The sequence below is a fragment of the Nomascus leucogenys genome, chromosome X (genome assembly GCF_006542625.1).
Source record: "Nomascus leucogenys isolate Asia chromosome X, Asia_NLE_v1, whole genome shotgun sequence".
NCBI lineage: Eukaryota > Metazoa > Chordata > Mammalia > Primates > Hylobatidae > Nomascus > Nomascus leucogenys.
In genome coordinates, this window is record NC_044406.1 from 140,223,164 (window position 1) to 140,240,601 (window position 17,438).

The 17,438-nt window shown below is 39.8% G+C and overlaps 1 protein-coding gene and 1 long non-coding RNA gene across 2 annotated transcripts in view; one reads left to right on the forward strand and one right to left on the reverse strand.

Annotated features, from left to right (window-relative positions):
* The window catches only part of CLIC2 (chloride intracellular channel 2), a 93,191-nt gene that overhangs the window by 53,801 nt on the left and 21,952 nt on the right, over positions 1–17,438 (reverse strand). The window lies entirely within an intron of this gene.
* LOC100595721 lies at positions 7,220–10,744 on the forward strand. The gene is made up of 2 exons (XR_001115037.2): positions 7,220–7,432; positions 8,122–10,744. It is a non-coding gene; the product is annotated as an uncharacterized LOC100595721 (long non-coding RNA).

Here is a 17,438-nt window from a genome sequence, read left to right on the forward strand (position 1 = left end):
TTTAGTGAGAACATTCAAAATCATCTCTTCTAGCTATTTTGAACTATACAACATATTATTGTTGACTATTGTCACCTTATTGTGCAAGAGAACACCAGAACTTAATCCTCCTATCTAACTATAACTGTAACTTTGTACCCAGTGACCAACCTCTTCCCATCTCTCCTTCCCTCCTCGCCTCCCCTGCCTCTGGTAACCACTGTTCTACTCTCTACCTCTACAACATCAACTTTTAAATTTATATTTGTTTTATTTTTACTTTTTATTTTTGTGGTTACATAGTAGGTGTATATATTTATGGGTTAGATGAGATGTTCTAATATAGGTATGCCGTACGTAATAATCACATCAGGGTAAAAATGGGGTATCCATCTCCTCAAGCATTTATCTTTGTATTACAAACAACCAAATTATACTCTTTTGGTTATTTTAAAAGTATGATTAAATTATTTTTTTTACTATAGTCTCCCTGTTGTGCTAGCAAATACTAGGCCTTATTCATTCTTTCTAACTATTTTTTGTACCCATTAACCTTCCCCACTTCCTCCTCACCCTCCCACTAACCTTCCCAGCCTCCCTTCTACTCTCTATCTTCATTTCAATTATTTAAGTTTTAGCTCACACAAATAAGTGAGAACATGCAAAGTTTGTCTTTCTGTGCCTGGCTTCTTTCACCTAATGTAATGTCCTACAGGCTTATCCATGTTGTCACACATGACAGGATCTCATTATTGTTTATGGCTGAATAGTACTCCATTGTGCATATGCACCACATTTTCTTTATCCATTCATCTGTTGATGGACACTTAGGCTGATTCCATATCTTGGCTATTGTGAATAGTGCTGCAATAAACATGGGTGTGTTAGTCAAGGTTCTCCAGAGAGACAGAACCAATAGGATATATGAGAGAGGATTTATGAGGTGTAGTTGGTTCAGATGATTATAGAGATGGAGAAGTCCCACGATAGGCCATCTGCAAGCTGGAGAACCGAAGAAGCTGGTAGCATGATTCACTCCAAGTCTGGAAGCCTCCGAACTAGGGAAGCTGAGAGTACAGACCCCAGTCTGAGGCCAAAGGCCTAAGAGCCCACAGGAAGCTGTGGATGCAAGTCCCAGAGTCCAAAAGTGGAAGAAACTGGAGTCTGATGTCCAAGGACAGGAGGAGGAAAGGCATCTGGCTCCAGAAGGGAGACAGAATGAGCAGAGAGAGAGAATTCCTCCTCTTCTGCCTATTTGTCCCAGCCAGGCTCCCAGCTAATAGGACAGTGCATGCCCACATTGAAAGTGGATCTTACCTGTTGCAGTCCACTATCTCACACACCACGCTCCCCTGGAAACACCCTCACAGACACACCCAGGGAACAATGCCTCAACAGCCATCTTGGCATCCCTCAATCCAGTCAAGCTGACCCGTAAATTGAACCATCACAATGAGAGTGCAGGTATCTCTCCAACATACTGATTTCATTTCCTTTTAATATACCCAGTAGTGAGTTCTTTGGATCATATGCTAGTTCTATTTTTAATTTTTTGAGGAACCTCAGTACTGTTGTCCATATTGCCTGTACTAGTTTACATTCCCGTCAACAATGTATAAGATTTCCCCTTTCTACACATCTTCACCAGCATATGTTGCTTCTTTAACATAAAGAGTGTAAAATCACTGTATTAGAAAGTTTAACTAATCAGTCACAAATGAACAGCATTTTTGAGCACTAAACAGAGGATTAAAATAATTTCCAAACACTAGAGAAAATTATTGAAAATTCTAATATTTTAGGCTTAAAGTATCATTACCTTCATGAAAGCAAAAATCCTATAGATGATATTTTCTAATATATATATATATTCAAAGTACTATGAAATTATAATAGAAATCATCAATTAAAATGTAACAAATAAGTAATATCTAACCACGGGCAAATTTCTTTTAAGGATCACTTTATTATATTTTATGTTATTAAATTAAATTTTAATTTTTTAAATTATTATGGGTAAATAATAGTTGTATATATTTATGGAGTGCATGTGATGTTTTGATACAGGCATACAATATGTAATGATCAAATCAGGATAATTGAGGTATCTATCATTTCAACCCTTTATTATTTCTTTGTGTTAGGAACACTCCAATTCTACTCTCTTAGTTATTTTTAAATATGCAGTAAGCTATTGCTAACTATAGTTGCCCTATTGTGCTGCCAAATACTAGATCTTATTCATTCTCTCTGTGTCTGTACATACTAACCATCCTTACTTTCAGCCTATTTTTTGTCTTTTTAATGATAGCCATTGTAACTGGGGTGAGGTGATATTGTGGTTTTGATTTGCATTTCCCTAATGGTTAGTGATGTGGAGCATTTAAAAATATACCCATTTGCCATTTGTCTGCCTTCTTTGGAGACATGTCTATTCAGAACTTTTGTCCATTTTTAAGGGAATATGTCTTTTTTGGTTATTGAGTTTGAGTTCCTTATATACTCTGGGTATTAATCTCTTGTAGATGCATAGTTTGCAAACATTTTCTCACATTCTGTGAGTTATCTCTTCACTCCGTTGATTGATTGTCTCTTAGAAATTTTCAAATTACAATACATTGTTATTAACTATAGTCACCATGTGGAAAAATAGATCACTTGAACTTATTCCTCTGATCTAAAATTATGCATCCTTTGAGCAACATATCCCCAACCACCCAACCACTACTCCACAACCCACCAGCCTCTAGTACCCACCATTCTGCTATTTCTATGATATCAACTTTTTTTTTTTTTTTACATTACACATATGAGTGAGATCATGCAGTATTGATATTTCTGTGCCTGGCTTATTTTCACTTCATGTTCTCCAGGTTCATCCATGTTGTCACAAATGACAGGACTTTCTTCTTTTTCAAGGACGAATAGTATTCCACTTTTTATACATACCACATTTTCTCTAGATACACTCCCATGTATTCTGCCTAGATTGATTTTATATCTTGGCTATTGTGAGTATTTCTGCAAAGAACATGGAAGATATCTCTTGGACATACTGATTTCATTTCCTTTGGGTATATACCCAGTGGTGAGATTGCTGGATGATGTAGTAGTTCTACTTTTAGCTTTTTTTAGAAACCTCCATATTGTTTTCCACAATGGCTGTACTAATTCACATTCCCACCAACAGTGTGCAAGGGTTCACTTATCTCCACATCCTCATCAACATTGTTATCTTTTGTCTTTTTAATAATAGCCCTCCTAAGGAGTATGAGATGATATGCCGTGGTGGTTTTAATTTGAATTTATCCGATTATTAGTGATGTTGGGCACTTTTTCATATACCTCTTGGCCATTTGTATGTCTTCTTTTGAGAAATGTCTATCCAGATCCTTTGCCCATTTTTTAAATCAGGTTATTTGTTTTCTTACTATTGAGTTGTTTGAGTTCCTCAAATATTTTAGATATTAACCCCTTATCAGATGTATAGTTTGCAAATACTTTCTCCCATTCTGCAGGTTGTCTCTTCATTCTTTTGTTTCCTTTGCTGTGCAGAAGCTTTTCAGTTTGATGTAATTTCATTTACCTAGTTTTTCTTCCGTTGCTTATACTTTTGGATCATATCCAAAAAGTAATGGTACAGACCAATATCATAGAGTTATACCATATGTTTTCTTCTAGTAGATTTATGGTGTCAGGTCTTACATGTAAGTGTTTAATCCATTTTTAGTTGATTTTTGTATATGTTGTAAGAAAAGGGTCTAATTTCATTCTTCTGCATGTGGACATCCAGTTTTCCCAGCACCGTTTATTGAATGTATAAGAGTTCTTTTCTCTCCACATACTTGCCAACATCTGTTATTTTTGGTCTTTGTAATAACAGCCATTCTACAATGGCCATATTCCCATGCTGTGGGTTGTTTCTTCACTCTGTTGATTGTTTCCCTTGCCTCACAGAAACTCTTTAGTTTAATCCAGTCTCATTTGTCTATTTCTGGGTTTTGTTTCCTGTGCTTTTGGTGAATAAAATCTTTTCCCAAAGCAATAAAATCTTTTCCCAGAGCATTATCCTGGAGAGTCATCCCGAAGTTTTCTTCTAGCATTTTTATAATTTCTATAGCTCCTCCAAGGTCACACACCTGAACTGAGATTGTAATGGTGATCTATCTGAAAGCCTATTTATCTACCTATCTGAAAGCCCATCAGCTTTCACTTACACCACAATACACAAATCCATCAAATGCATCGTCCGCTCAATTATGGAGCTCTCTTGGGAAATACCTGTCTGTCAGCTAAGAAGAAGGATAACTTTGTTAAATCTTCCTAGCTTTTCTTGTCAGATGAATGCCTTCTTTATTTGCTTTCCCCTACTCCCAGGTCTCTCTTGCTTCATATCAAAGCAGGAAAAAAAGGAAAAACTGTACAATAATATGATGGCATCACGTTGTGCCAAAGTCCAGAAATAGTCTTATTCTAATCCAAAGTATTGCACAACCATTTTGCTTATGTGTAATAGACTTTTCCTGCTACTTTCTCTGTTGGCTTTAGAAAACACCACCATCTAATATAAATAGTGAATATCAAATTCCATGTAAACTTGGACAAATCACAAGGTCTTATCATTATTTTCCTTATGTATAAAGTAAGATAATAACAGCTGTACTACTTACCTCACGTGGCTATCATACAGAGGGTCAATGAGATATGTATATGGAAACGTTTCTAAGCTGCAAATCTCAGTTTGAAGTCAAAGATTACAAGTGTGATCTGTAAAAATGTTGCTCTCATGAACAAGCGTACACAAGAATTAGAATCATTTTTCTGTTCTCTGGTATAAACAATGAGTTAAAGAATTAAGGACACCTGATTTAAAAACCTCTCTGCTACATATGAACTCTGTGGCAGGTCTCTAAGTTTCAGTTGCCTTAAATGTAAAAGGAGGTTAATAACACCTTTCCTTCTGGGATGATGAAATAAGTAAATTAAATAATATTTTTGCAAATGCCTAACCCAGCACTAGAAGTTTCTGGAAATGACAATGGGTGTCAATAGCCTGGTGAAGACTGTGCTTCCTCACTCCATTCTCCCTCCAGGCATGGCTCCTTGAAGCCTGGGAGATGGACTATTATATTCTTTTTCTTTCTTTCTTTTTTTTTTTTTTTTTTCTTTGAGACAGAGTCTCGCTCTGTCGCCCAGGCTGGAGTGCAGTGGTGTGATCTTGGCTCACTGCAGCCTCCGCCACCCAGGTTCAAGTGATTCTCCTGCCTCAGTCTCCCAAGTAGCTGGGACTACAGGTGCGTGCCACCACGCCTGGCTAACTTTTTTGTTGTTTTGTTTTGTTTGTATTTTTAGTAGAGATGGGGTTTCGCCATGTTGGCCAGGCTGGTCTCGAACTCCTGACCTCAGGTGATCTGCCCGCCTCAGCCTCCCAAAGTGCTGGGATTACAGGCGTGAGCATCGCGCCCGGCCTATTTTTTCATTTGATTCTTGCGGTAGCCCTGTGAGATCAGCTAAGCAGATGTTATTATTGCTCATTTTATATGCAACAAAACTAATAATGTTGGCTCTGATTGTGCCATGTACTATCTAACACTAAGGAATATTGCCTGAGATGTCCAAAAATGGCACCATTGGATGTTAATTTATCTTTGGAAAGAACATCTTTGGCAGTATCTAGTAAATCTGAGCATACACATACCTTATGATCCATAAGTTCCATTCTTAAGTTTACTTCAAACAGGAGTGAATATATTTGTTCACCAAAAGACATGTAGTAGAATGTTCATAACAGCACTGTTTGTAGTAGTTCCAAACCGGAAATTACTCATATGTCCATCAACAGTAGAATGGATAAACTGTGGTGTGATCATGCAATCAACTTCCATATAGCACCAATAAACTATTGCTAAGCAATGATGAAACTCGTAAACATAATATTAAATGAAAGAAGCCAGACACAAATGAATACATATTGTGACTGCAATTATATAAAGTTTTATATAAACAGGCAAAACTAATCTTTGGTGATAGAAGTCAGGATGGTAGTGACCCTTGGGTTGGGGGATGGGCGTTACTGGAAAGGGGCATAAGGGAGGGTTCTGGGGTTCTGGTAATGATCTGTTTATTGACCTGGAGGCTAGTGATATGGATGCAATTACATCATGAAAATTCATCAAGCTTACGATTTGTGTACTTTTCCGTAATGTATACTATACTTCACTAAAAAGTTAATTTGCCTTGGGCAAAACAGACATCCATGATCTTAGGCCAGGTTTTTCAGTGGCTTCCCATGGTACTCAGAATAAAATCCAAAGTCCTTACCATGGCATGCATGGCAATATATACATGATCTAGCCCCTGGCTACCTCCTCCGCGTAATTTCTCCCACCATTATTCCCCTTGCTTACTCAGCTCCAGCCACATGGCCTTCTTACTGGTCTGCAAACAGAATAAAACTCCATTCCACCCCAAGGCTGTGTTTTTGCTTTTCCCTTTGCCTGGAATGCTCTCCCCTCAGCTTGTTACATTGTTGGTCTTGTATCATACAGGTAACAGCTCAAATGTCGCTTCTTCAAAAAGTCCTTCACTTAACACTCCATGTGAAATAGATTTCCCAGTCACTCTTTATTATATAACACTATTATTTTTTCATAGCATTTATAACTAGCTGAAATTACTTTGTTTATGTGTTTATTACTCGTTTATCATCTATCTTCCTCAATAGAAGGTAAACTCTCCAAAGACTGAGGTCGCGTCTGCTGTATTCGTCCTTGTATCTTTAATGCCTGACGCACTGCCTAGCATGTAGCTGGTGCACATATAAATGTTGGGGTTGAATGAATGATTGAAGATCCCTGGGTGAATGGTCCACTAGGCTATAGCTTGGATTCCTCCCACAAAGGGAGACACTTGAGAAGTTGTAAGTCATCCTGTTAAAAGGAAAGCTTTGTTAGTACAACCTCTCTTGCCCACCCCACCTCAGCTTGGTGAGGAGAAAGCTCAGCGCTTTCCCCAGTGCTTCCATGAACTTTGGCCAGTAAAGACTTAAAATATCATATCATAAGATGAGAGAAACCAGTTGGAACTTAACTTCTATCCCGTATCCCTAGATTATTCAAAGAAAAATAAAACATGGTCAACAGGCAGTGGAACTCCTCACTCCAATGTGATATTCCTGAGAGAATATTGACTTATCGTCACTTCATCTCTGGGACAAGTATTGAACATAGGGGAAGCCTTATATAAAATTGTTCAATAAACAAAAGATGTCTTTAAAATGTGTTTGAGATCTTTTTTCTCATGATTCCATGTTAGGTACAACAACTATGACCGGGCTGTCATCAATACCGTTCCTTATGATGTCGTCCATCGCTGGTATACAGCACACCGGACTCTAACGACAGAGTTGAGGAGACCTGAGAATGAGTTTTGGGTCAAACTAAAGCCTGGCAGGGTGGGTCCTAATCTCTAAAGATGTCAAGCAAGCTTGTAATACTGCAGCAGTGAAGAACGGGTACTTACTTAATATGTGAGTCACGATGTTGCAAAGGAAAAAGAGAAAAGAGTCCTTGGTTTTGGTTGTGGTCCTGCTGCCCACTCACTGAATGCCCTGGAAGCAAGCCTCATCCCATCTCTAAGGCATCAGTGACTCTATTTGTATGATGAAGGGGTTTAACTAGATGACCCCCAAGGGTCCTTCCAGCTTCATGATTTCATAGTTTTTATTTTTGGTATTTCCTCTGGATGAAAAATATCTTCAGCTTAGCATAAAATGTCATGAGATAATTTAACCCTTTGAGAAAGGGTAGAATAAGAATTAAAGAAAAAGAAAAAGAAAGAAACCAATTATCTGATTTGCTTTGATAAGAGAACAATTACTTGAGAAACAGAAGCTCCTCCAGTGCTGGGCCCATTACCTACTGTTGCCTCTGTAACTTCCATTTAGCCTACTACAGGGCTATACACATCTTAGTTTCCAAAAGTTTGTTTAACTTCAAAAGAAAAATACCTCATTTAATGTAACCAGAGAACAACCTAAAGGTCATCTTTTAAATGATCTCTTCTGACTTAGGGTTCCTTTGGTCTGTCCTTCTTCTGACAGTGTTTTCTCTCTCTCTTTTTTTTTTTTTGGCCCATTCACAGGTCCTATTTATAGACAACTGGCGTGTCCTACATGGCAGGGAATGCTTCACTGGCTACCGCCAACTCTGTGGCTGCTATTTAACAAGAGATGATGTATTAAGCACTGCTCGCCTCTTGGGGCTTCAGGCTTAAAATTGACAGCATCGGGATTATGAATACACCTGGCACCCTGGCTACCAGAATTTCATATGGGCAGAATAATATTGTGTCAAACTCTACTTCAGATTGTCTCCTTATCCCATCCCACAAAATAGAATCTGTTCATTTCTCTAGTAAGGGAGACTTGTTAGAGAGGGGGGACTCTGAGTTACCTAATGTCAGACATCTAGTGGGGCAGCTCTCTTCCTCATGTTATAACATCGATCCACTTGTTTTATTTAAACCTTTTAATATAATTTTGGTCAGTCTCCTTCAGAAATATAATCTCCATATGGATAGGAAAGCAATAATTGCCATGAGGTAATGATTTTTTTTCCCAAGTAGATCAGTTAGAAAGAAATGCATTCTAGAAATAACAAAAATCCTGATAAAGCAACAATTTGCAAAATTTTTGGTCTTAGGACACCTTAACACTCTTAAAAGCTATTGAAGGCCCCAAGGAGTTCTTGGGTGTGAGTTCTATCATCTATTGATACTAATTATTTTAGGTATTAAGACTGAGAAATATTTAAAACTCAGGAAGAACACAGAAGCACACATCCCTCAGCTATCAGAGAGATGACATAACCATATGTCATGTAGCCTCTGGAAAAGTCCTCCGTATCCTCATGAGATAATGAGAGGGGGAAAAAAAGCTACTATTGCCTTTGTAACTTCCACTTAGCCTACTACAGGGCTATGCACATCTTAGTTTCTAAAAGTCTGCTTAATTTCAAAAGAAAAATGCCTAATTGAATGTAACTCATCTTGGTGTTACTATACAAAATAATTTTTAATCTGCAGACCCACTAAAAGGGTCTCAGGGACTCCTCCAGGGGTCTTCAGACCATACTTTGAGAACCCATAGGCTAGCGACTACCTTGAGACAGTCCTTTACCTAGGCCTATGGATTAAAGGGTTTAGCTGAAACCCTAGATTTTTCTCTGTAGTCTAATAGAACTGCAAACATTGTAAGAATTGCTTGGTAGCATAAGCTCAGGGATAAGGTGGGAATTTAGTTCAAATATAGTGTTTTATCTTCCATACAAATCATCTCTATAGGAGTTAAATTAGGAAGTCACAACAGCGCCTGTTGAACAAACTCATCGGTGTGGTAATCCTATGAGGGATAATTGTAGAAAGGTTTTAGAGACTTGTGAGGTTCCATATGATAATTCTTTACACACACACACACCCCCACAAGAGAAAGTACACAGGGCTATTCTGTAGTATTGTTCAGGGAAATCAGCATGATAGATGCTGTGCCTCCAAAGAGTTCTCTGGAGATTACTACCCAAATGTGTATTTTGGCAATTTGGTGGTATTTAGGATGTAATATGTTTTCCTCCATTTCTGCTAATTTTCTCTCTCTCTCTCCCTCTCTCTCTCTCTCTCTCATAACATACTATACATGTTAATTGCCAAGATTTGAATGAGTCAAATTTAGTAGCTTGCTGCTTTTATTTTTTAAATGGCTTCTTTTATGTATTGGGGGGGGCAGGGTATGAGGCTTCTCAGCTTTCATTGAAAGTGAAGCTGTACAATAACCACATTGACCACTGTAGGATGATGAAAGAGAATATAGGCTAGGATGCACACAAGAGGGGGGAAAAGGCATTATTAGTGAAGATAGGAGTTACAAAGCAAAGCAAAGTCAGTATTCAGATAGAGAACAGAGCCTAATCTGATGTTTGCAGGGAGTTCCTAGATCACATTTGGCAATCTACACATTATTTTATTGACCTATCCAGTGCTCCAAAATGTGTTCCAAAATATTTTGGCATTTTATTTGTACTATATAGGAATCTTTGGGGGAGTCCATGAAATTTGTTTTCCTCTTAGGTCAAAGGACTGATAAATAACTTTGGTTCTTAAGGAGTATGCCCTTTAGCAATAAGAACAGCAATAACATTTTACCCTGCAGTTTTTTCTCTAAAATATGTCATCATTAGTCTTCATGAGGATGTTTACCATTTTTGAAGTTTTGCGTAAATTAGCCTTGAAGATTACACTATAACTGAGGTCATCAGCATTGACTTATGGCCAGCAAAGGACATGCTCATGGCCCTGGAGAGATGAGGACACAAAACAAATCAATTTCCCCACTTACTGAAGGACTCCCCTTACCTTCTGTCTCTGCTGAGACCTTGACCCATTAATTATTTTACTCTCCTTTTTGGAAATTTGCAACCAGTCCTTCTCAACAATGTACTCCCTTTAGTACATTGAAGAAAAAGAGAAGGGAATTATTTGAGTCCTGATCACGATGCATTGAAAACTTCCTATGTGAGATGTTTCTGTTTTTACATCTCTTCCAGGTGTCCCTGAGTATATAAGCATGGGTCTGTGTCTACCAAGCTCACTGTAGAGTTACTTTTACCTTTTGCTATGGTGGAATGGGATCTGTAGGGTCAGGAACACAGCACCTAACACAGTGTCTTATGGATAGTAGTTTTTTATAATACAGATGTGTTGGAAGAATAAATGAACGAGTCCTTTTCAAACAAATTCACCAGAAGTTACCACATTCTCTGTATGTATGTCCTTTTTCGTTTGGCATTTAGCTGACACTGACTTTTGTTTGCTTTCATCTAGAGTGACCAACCATCCTCTTGTGCCCAGAACTACAGGACTTTCCATTTTAAAACTAGGAGAGTCCCACACAAACCAGGACTGTAGGTCAGTCACCGTACCTTCTTGCTGCTAGATATGTAATTTTCTTTGGTTTTCATCACTGGTTCTCATTTCTTTGAAAGTGTTTGTAGGTCACAGACTGTGTAGTCCATGATGAAAAGAACAAAAGATGTATGAATTATGGTGTGTTGTGGTGGTTCCCAAAGTAGGGTCCCCAGACCACCAGCAGTGGCATCATTTGAGAACTCCTTAGAAATGCAAATTTTCAAGGCCCACCCCACGCCTACTAAGTAAGAAACTCTGGGCATGGGTACCAGCAGTTTGTTTTAGCAAGTCCTCCGCAGGATTCTAACAAACACATGACAAAGTTTGAGAACTACTGACAGGAAGAGTCCTGCTGCTGAGCTCTAGGCCCAGTTCTGTCACTGGCTCACTAAATGACTTGACGCAGGTCCCTCTCCTATTTTGAACTTCAACTTTCTCTTCTGTGAAATGAAAGCCTTGGACTAGGCAGCGTCTAAAGGCTCTGTCACTCTGTAATTGTGTGACTTTGGTAACTTTGTTTGACTTCTCCTTGCTTAAGTTTTCTCATATGGGTATGGTAAGGAAAATACCTACCTCACAGGATTTTCTAACAATTTTGTGATTATTAAGTATGATGACTGATGACTACTAATGACAGCCAACTCTTACACAGTGCTTTCTATATCCTGGACTGTTCTAAGTGCTTTTAATCCCCGCAACAATCCCATCTCCATTTTACAAATGAAAAATAGAGGTCACACGGCTAATACGTGTCAGAGTTTGGATTAAAACCCAGAAAAATCTGTCCCCAGAGACAATGATTTTAACTAGCATGCCCTTTTGCTCAATAAATGTTAATTCCCTCACCCTTTCCACACACACGCAGTCTAGCTGACCATTCATAGACAATAATCCCACTTTCACAGTCCATCCAACAAGATCTTAAAAGAACCATGAGAATCTCTAGGTTTCTTTTGCAAATAGTTTTCAAGCATTTAAAAAAAAAGGTAGGGGGCGGGGAGGGAGTGGCCAAGATGGCTGACTAGAAGCAGCTAGGGTGAGTGGTCCTCATGGAGAGGGAAGAAAGGGGCGAGTAAATACAGCACCTTCAACTGAAACATCCAGGTACCCGCACTGGGTCTAATCAAGGAAACAACTCGATCCGCAGAGAATGAAGAAAAGCAAGGCAGGATGACAGCCCACCCAGGAGCAACATGGAGACAGAGGAACTTCCCCCACCCAGGGAAGTAGTAAGTGAATGTGTGATCCTCCCATGGATCCTTGCAACCCTTGGGTCAGGAGATTCCCTCGTGAACCCACTCCACCAGGGACTTCAGTCTGACACACAGAGATACACGGAGTCTCAGCAGAGCAGCCGCTTGAGCACGTGCAGAGATCCAGGAGCTTTACGTACTCCGGCCCTGGGTTTCCCAGCAAAAGTAACTGCAACTCCTGCAAAGCGGGAGATTAGACCCCTGTACCTACCCCTAGGAAAGAGGCTGAATCCAGGGGGCCAAGCAGCAACGATCTGCGGGCCCCACTTCCACCGCACCTCACAGGATAAGACCCACTGGTTTGGAATTCCAGCCAGCCACCAGCAGCAGTGTTGCACCTACCTGGGACGGAGGTCCCAGGGGGAGGGGCAGGCTGCTTTCTGGGACAGAGCTCCCAGAAGTGGTACCCCAGAACAGCACAGCACAGCACAGCTGCTCTTCAGAAGCATGGCCAGACTGCTTCTTTAAGCAGGTGCCCAATCTGTTCCTCCTCACTGGGTGGGACTTTTCAACCAAGGCCTCCAGCAACCCCTACTGGTGTTCTCTGGCTGACAGAGATTTGAATTCTCCCTGGGACAGAGCTCCCGGAGGGAGGGAAGGGCCACCAGCTTTGCTGTTTGGGCGAATTAGCTGTTCCAGCCTCCAGGCTTTGGAGAGCCCACACCAACCAGGGGTGAAAGCAGTGCCCCAGCACAGCACAGCTGATCTGTGAAAGCACGGCCACACTGCTTCTTTAAGCAGTTCCCTGATCCCGTTCCTCCTGATTGGGTGAGACCTCCCAACCAGGGTGTCCAGCCTTGTCCTACAGGTGCGTTTGGGCTGGCAACAGGTCTCTACCTCGCTGGGCCGGAGCTACCAGAGGAAGAGGCAGGCTGACATCTTTGCTGTTTCACAGCCTTCACTGGTGATAGCTCCAGGTACTGGAAAATCCAAGGCGACTAGGAACTGGAGAAGAAGCCCAGCAAAGTACAGCAGCCCTACAGAAACATGGCCAGACTGTTAAAAGAAAAAAAAAAAATCCAAAGGTCAGCAACCTCAAAGATTGAAGGCAGATAAGCCCACAAAGATGAGAAAGAATCAGTGCAAGAACGCTGAAAACTCAAGAAGCCAGAGTGCCCTCTTTCCTCCAAATGACTGCATCACCTCTCTAGCAAGGGTTCGGAATTGGGCTGAGGCTGAGATGGCTGAAATGACATAAGTAGAATTCAGAATATGGATAGGAATGAACTTCACTGAGTTAAAAGAGTACATTGTAACCCAATGCAAGCAAGCTAAAAATCATGATAAAACATTGCAGGAGCTGACAGACAAAATAGCCCATATAGAGAAGAATGTAACCAACCTGATGGAACTGAAAAAACACACTACAAGAATTTCATAATGCAATCACAAGTACTAACAGCAGAATAGACAAAGCAGAGGAAAGAATTTCAGAGCTTGAAGACTGGCTTTCTGAAATAAGACTGGCAGACAAGAATAGAGAAAAAAGAATGAAAAGCAATGAACAAAACCTCCGAGAAATATGGGATCATGTAAAGAGGGCGAATCTAAGACTGATTGGTGTCCCTGAAAGAGATGGGGAAAACGGAACCAATTTGGAAAACATATTTCAGGATATCATCTATGAGAAAATCCCTAACCTAGCTAGAGAGGCCAACATTCAAATTCAGGAAATCCAGAGAACTCCAGGAAGATACTCCACCAAAGGAACATCCCCAACACACATAATCATCAGATTCTCCAAGGTTGAAACGAAAGAAAAATGTTAAAGGCAGCTAGAGAGAAAGGCCAGGTCACCTACAAAGGGAAGCCCTTCAGACTAACAGCGGATGTCTCAGTGGAAAACCTACAAGCCAGAAGAGATTGGGGGTCAATACTCAACATTCTTAAAGAAACTCCAACCCAGAATTTCATATCTGGCCAAAGTAAGCTTCATAAGCGAAGAAGAAATAAGATCATTTTCAGACAAGCAAATGTTGAGGGAATTTGTTACCTCCAGACCTGCCCTACAAGAGCTCCTGAAGGAGGCACTAAATGTGGAAAGGAAAGATGGTTACCAGCCACTCCAAAAACACACTGAAGTACTCAGACCAGTGACACTACAGAGCAAACATGTAAGCAAGTCTGCAAAATAACCAGCTAGCATCATGATGAAAGGATCAAATCCAAACATACCAATACTAACCTTAAATGTAAGTGGGCTAAATGCCCCAATTAAAAGACACAGAGTAGCAAGCTGGATAAGGAACTAAGATCCAATGGTATGCTGTCTTCAAGAGAACCATCTCACATGCAATGACACACATAGGCTCAAAATAAAAAGATGGATGAAAATCTACCAAGCAAACGGAAAACACAAAAAAGCAGCAGTTGCAATCCTAGTTTCTGACAAAACAGACTTTAAATCAACAAGGATCAAAAAACACAAAGAAGGGCATTAAATAATGGTAAACGGTTCAATTCAACAAGAAAATCTAACTATCCTAAATACATATGGACCCAACACAGGAGCACCCAGATTTATAAAGCAACTTCTTAGAGGCCTTCACAGAGACTTAGACTGCCACGCGATGGTAGTGGGAGACTTTTTAACACCCCACTGACAATATTAGACAGATCATTGAGACAGACAATTAACAAAGATATTTAGGACCTGAACTCAGCACTGGATCAAATGGACCTGGTGGATATCTACAGAACTCTCCACCCCAAAACAACAGAATATACATTCTTCTGATCACCACATGGCACTTACTCTAAAATCGACCACGTAATCAGAAGTAAAACACTCCTCAACAAATGCAAAAGAACTGAAATCATGACAAACAGTCTCTTGGGCCACAGAAGAATCAAATTTGAAATCAAGACTAAGAAATTCACTCAAAACCATACAATTACATGGAAATTGAATAACCTGCTCCTGAATGACTTTTGGGTAAACAATGAAATTTAGGCAGAAATCAAGAAGTTCTATGAAACTAATGAGAACAAAGATACAAAGTACCAGAATCTCTGGGATACAGCAAAGGCAGTGTTAAGAAGGAGAGGTACAGCACTAAACGCCCACATCAAAAAGTTAGAAAGATTTCAAGTTAATAACCTAACATCACTACTAAAAGAACTAGAGAAGCAAGAGCAAACAAATCCCAAAACTAGCAGAAGACAAGAAATAACAAAAATCAGAGCTGAACTGAAGGAGACAGAGACATGAAAAACTCTTCAAAAAATGAAAGAATCCAGAAGCTGTTTTTTTCCTTTGAAAAAAAGTAATAAAATAGACAGACCACTAGCTAGACGAATAAAGAAGGAAAGAGAGAAGATTTGAATAAACACAATCAGAAATGATAAGGGGAATATTTACCACTGACCCCACAGAAATACAAACAACCATCAGAGAATATTGTGAACACCTCTGTGCACATAAACTAGGAAGTCTAGAAGAAATGGACAAATTCCTGGACACACACGCCTCCCCAGGCTGAACCAGGAAGAAACTGAATCCCTGAACAGACCAGTAATGAGTTCGGAAATTGAGGCAGTAATAAATAGCCTACCAACCAAAAAAATCCCAGGACCAGATGGATTCACAGCTGAATTCTACCAGATGTACAAAGAGGAACTGGTAGCATGCCTACTGAAACTATTTCAAAAAATTGAGAAGGAGGGACTCCTCCTTAACTCATTCTATGAGGCAAGCATCATCCTGAAACCAAAACCTGGCAGAGATACAACAACAAAAGAAAACTTCAGGCCAGGATCCTTCATGAACATCAATGCAAAAATCCTCAACAAAATGCTGGCAAACTGAATCCAGCAGCACATCAAAAAGCTTATCCACCATGATCAAGTTGGCTTCATCCCCGGGATGCAAGGTTGGTTCAACATATGCAGATCAATAAATTTGACTTATCACATAAACAGAACTAAAGACAAAAACCACATGGTTATCTCAATAGACGCAGAAAAGGCTTTTGATAAAATTCAACATCCCTTCATGTTAAAAACTCTCAATAAACTAGGTATTGAAGGACCATGCCTCAAAATAATAAGAGCCATCTGTGACAAACGCACAGCCAACATCATACTGAATGGACAACAGCTGGAAGCATTCCCCTTGAAAACCGGCACAAGACAAGGATGCCCTCTCTCACCACTCCTATTCAACATAGTATTAGAAGTTCTGGCCAGGGCAATCAGGCAAGAGAAAGAAATAAAGGGCATCCAAATTGGAAGAGAGGAAGTCAACCTATCCCTGCTTGTAGATGACATGATCCTGTATCTAGAAAACCCCACTGTCTCAGCCCAAAGGCTTCTTAAGCTGATAAACAACTTCAGCAAAGTCTCAGGGTACAGAATCAATGCGCAAAAATCACTGGCATTCCTAGACACCAGCAACAGTAAAGCCGAGAGCCAAATCAGCAATGAACTCCCATTCACAATTGCTACAAAGAGAATAAAATACCTAGGAATACAGCTAACTAGGGAGGTGAAAGATCTCTACAAGGAGAACTACAAACCACTGCTCAAAGAAATTGGAGATGACACACAAAAAAATGGAAAAACATTCCATGCTCATGGATAGGAAGAATCAGTATTAAAATGGGCATACTGCCCAAAGCAATTTATAGATTCAATGCTATTCCCATTAAACTACCATTGACAGTCTTCACAGAATGAGAAAAAAAAGACTATTTTAAAATTCATATGGAACCAAAAAAAAAAAAAAAAAAAAAAGCCTGACTAGCGAAGGCAATCCTAAGCAAAAAGGACAAAGCTGGAGGCATCATGCTACCTGACTTCAAACTATACTACAAGGCTACAGTAACCCAAATAGCATGGTACTGGTACAAGAACAGAGACATAGACAAATGGAACAGAATAGAGAACCCAAAAATGAGACCACACACCTACAACTATCTGATCTTTGACAAACCTGACAAAAACAAGCAATGGGGAAAGGATTCCTGGTTCAATAAATGGTGCTGGGATAACCAGCCAGCCATATGCAGAAGACTAAAACCGGCTCCCCTGCTTACACTATATACAAAGATTAACTCAAGATGGATTAAAGACTGAAATGTAAAACCCCCAACTATCAAAACTCTGAAAGACAATTTAGGCAATACCATTCAGGGCATAGGCATGGGCAAAGATTTCATGATGAAGACGCCAAAAGCAATTGCAACAAAAGCAAAAAATTGACAAATGGGGTCTAATAAAACTAAAGAGCTGTGCACAGTGAAAGAA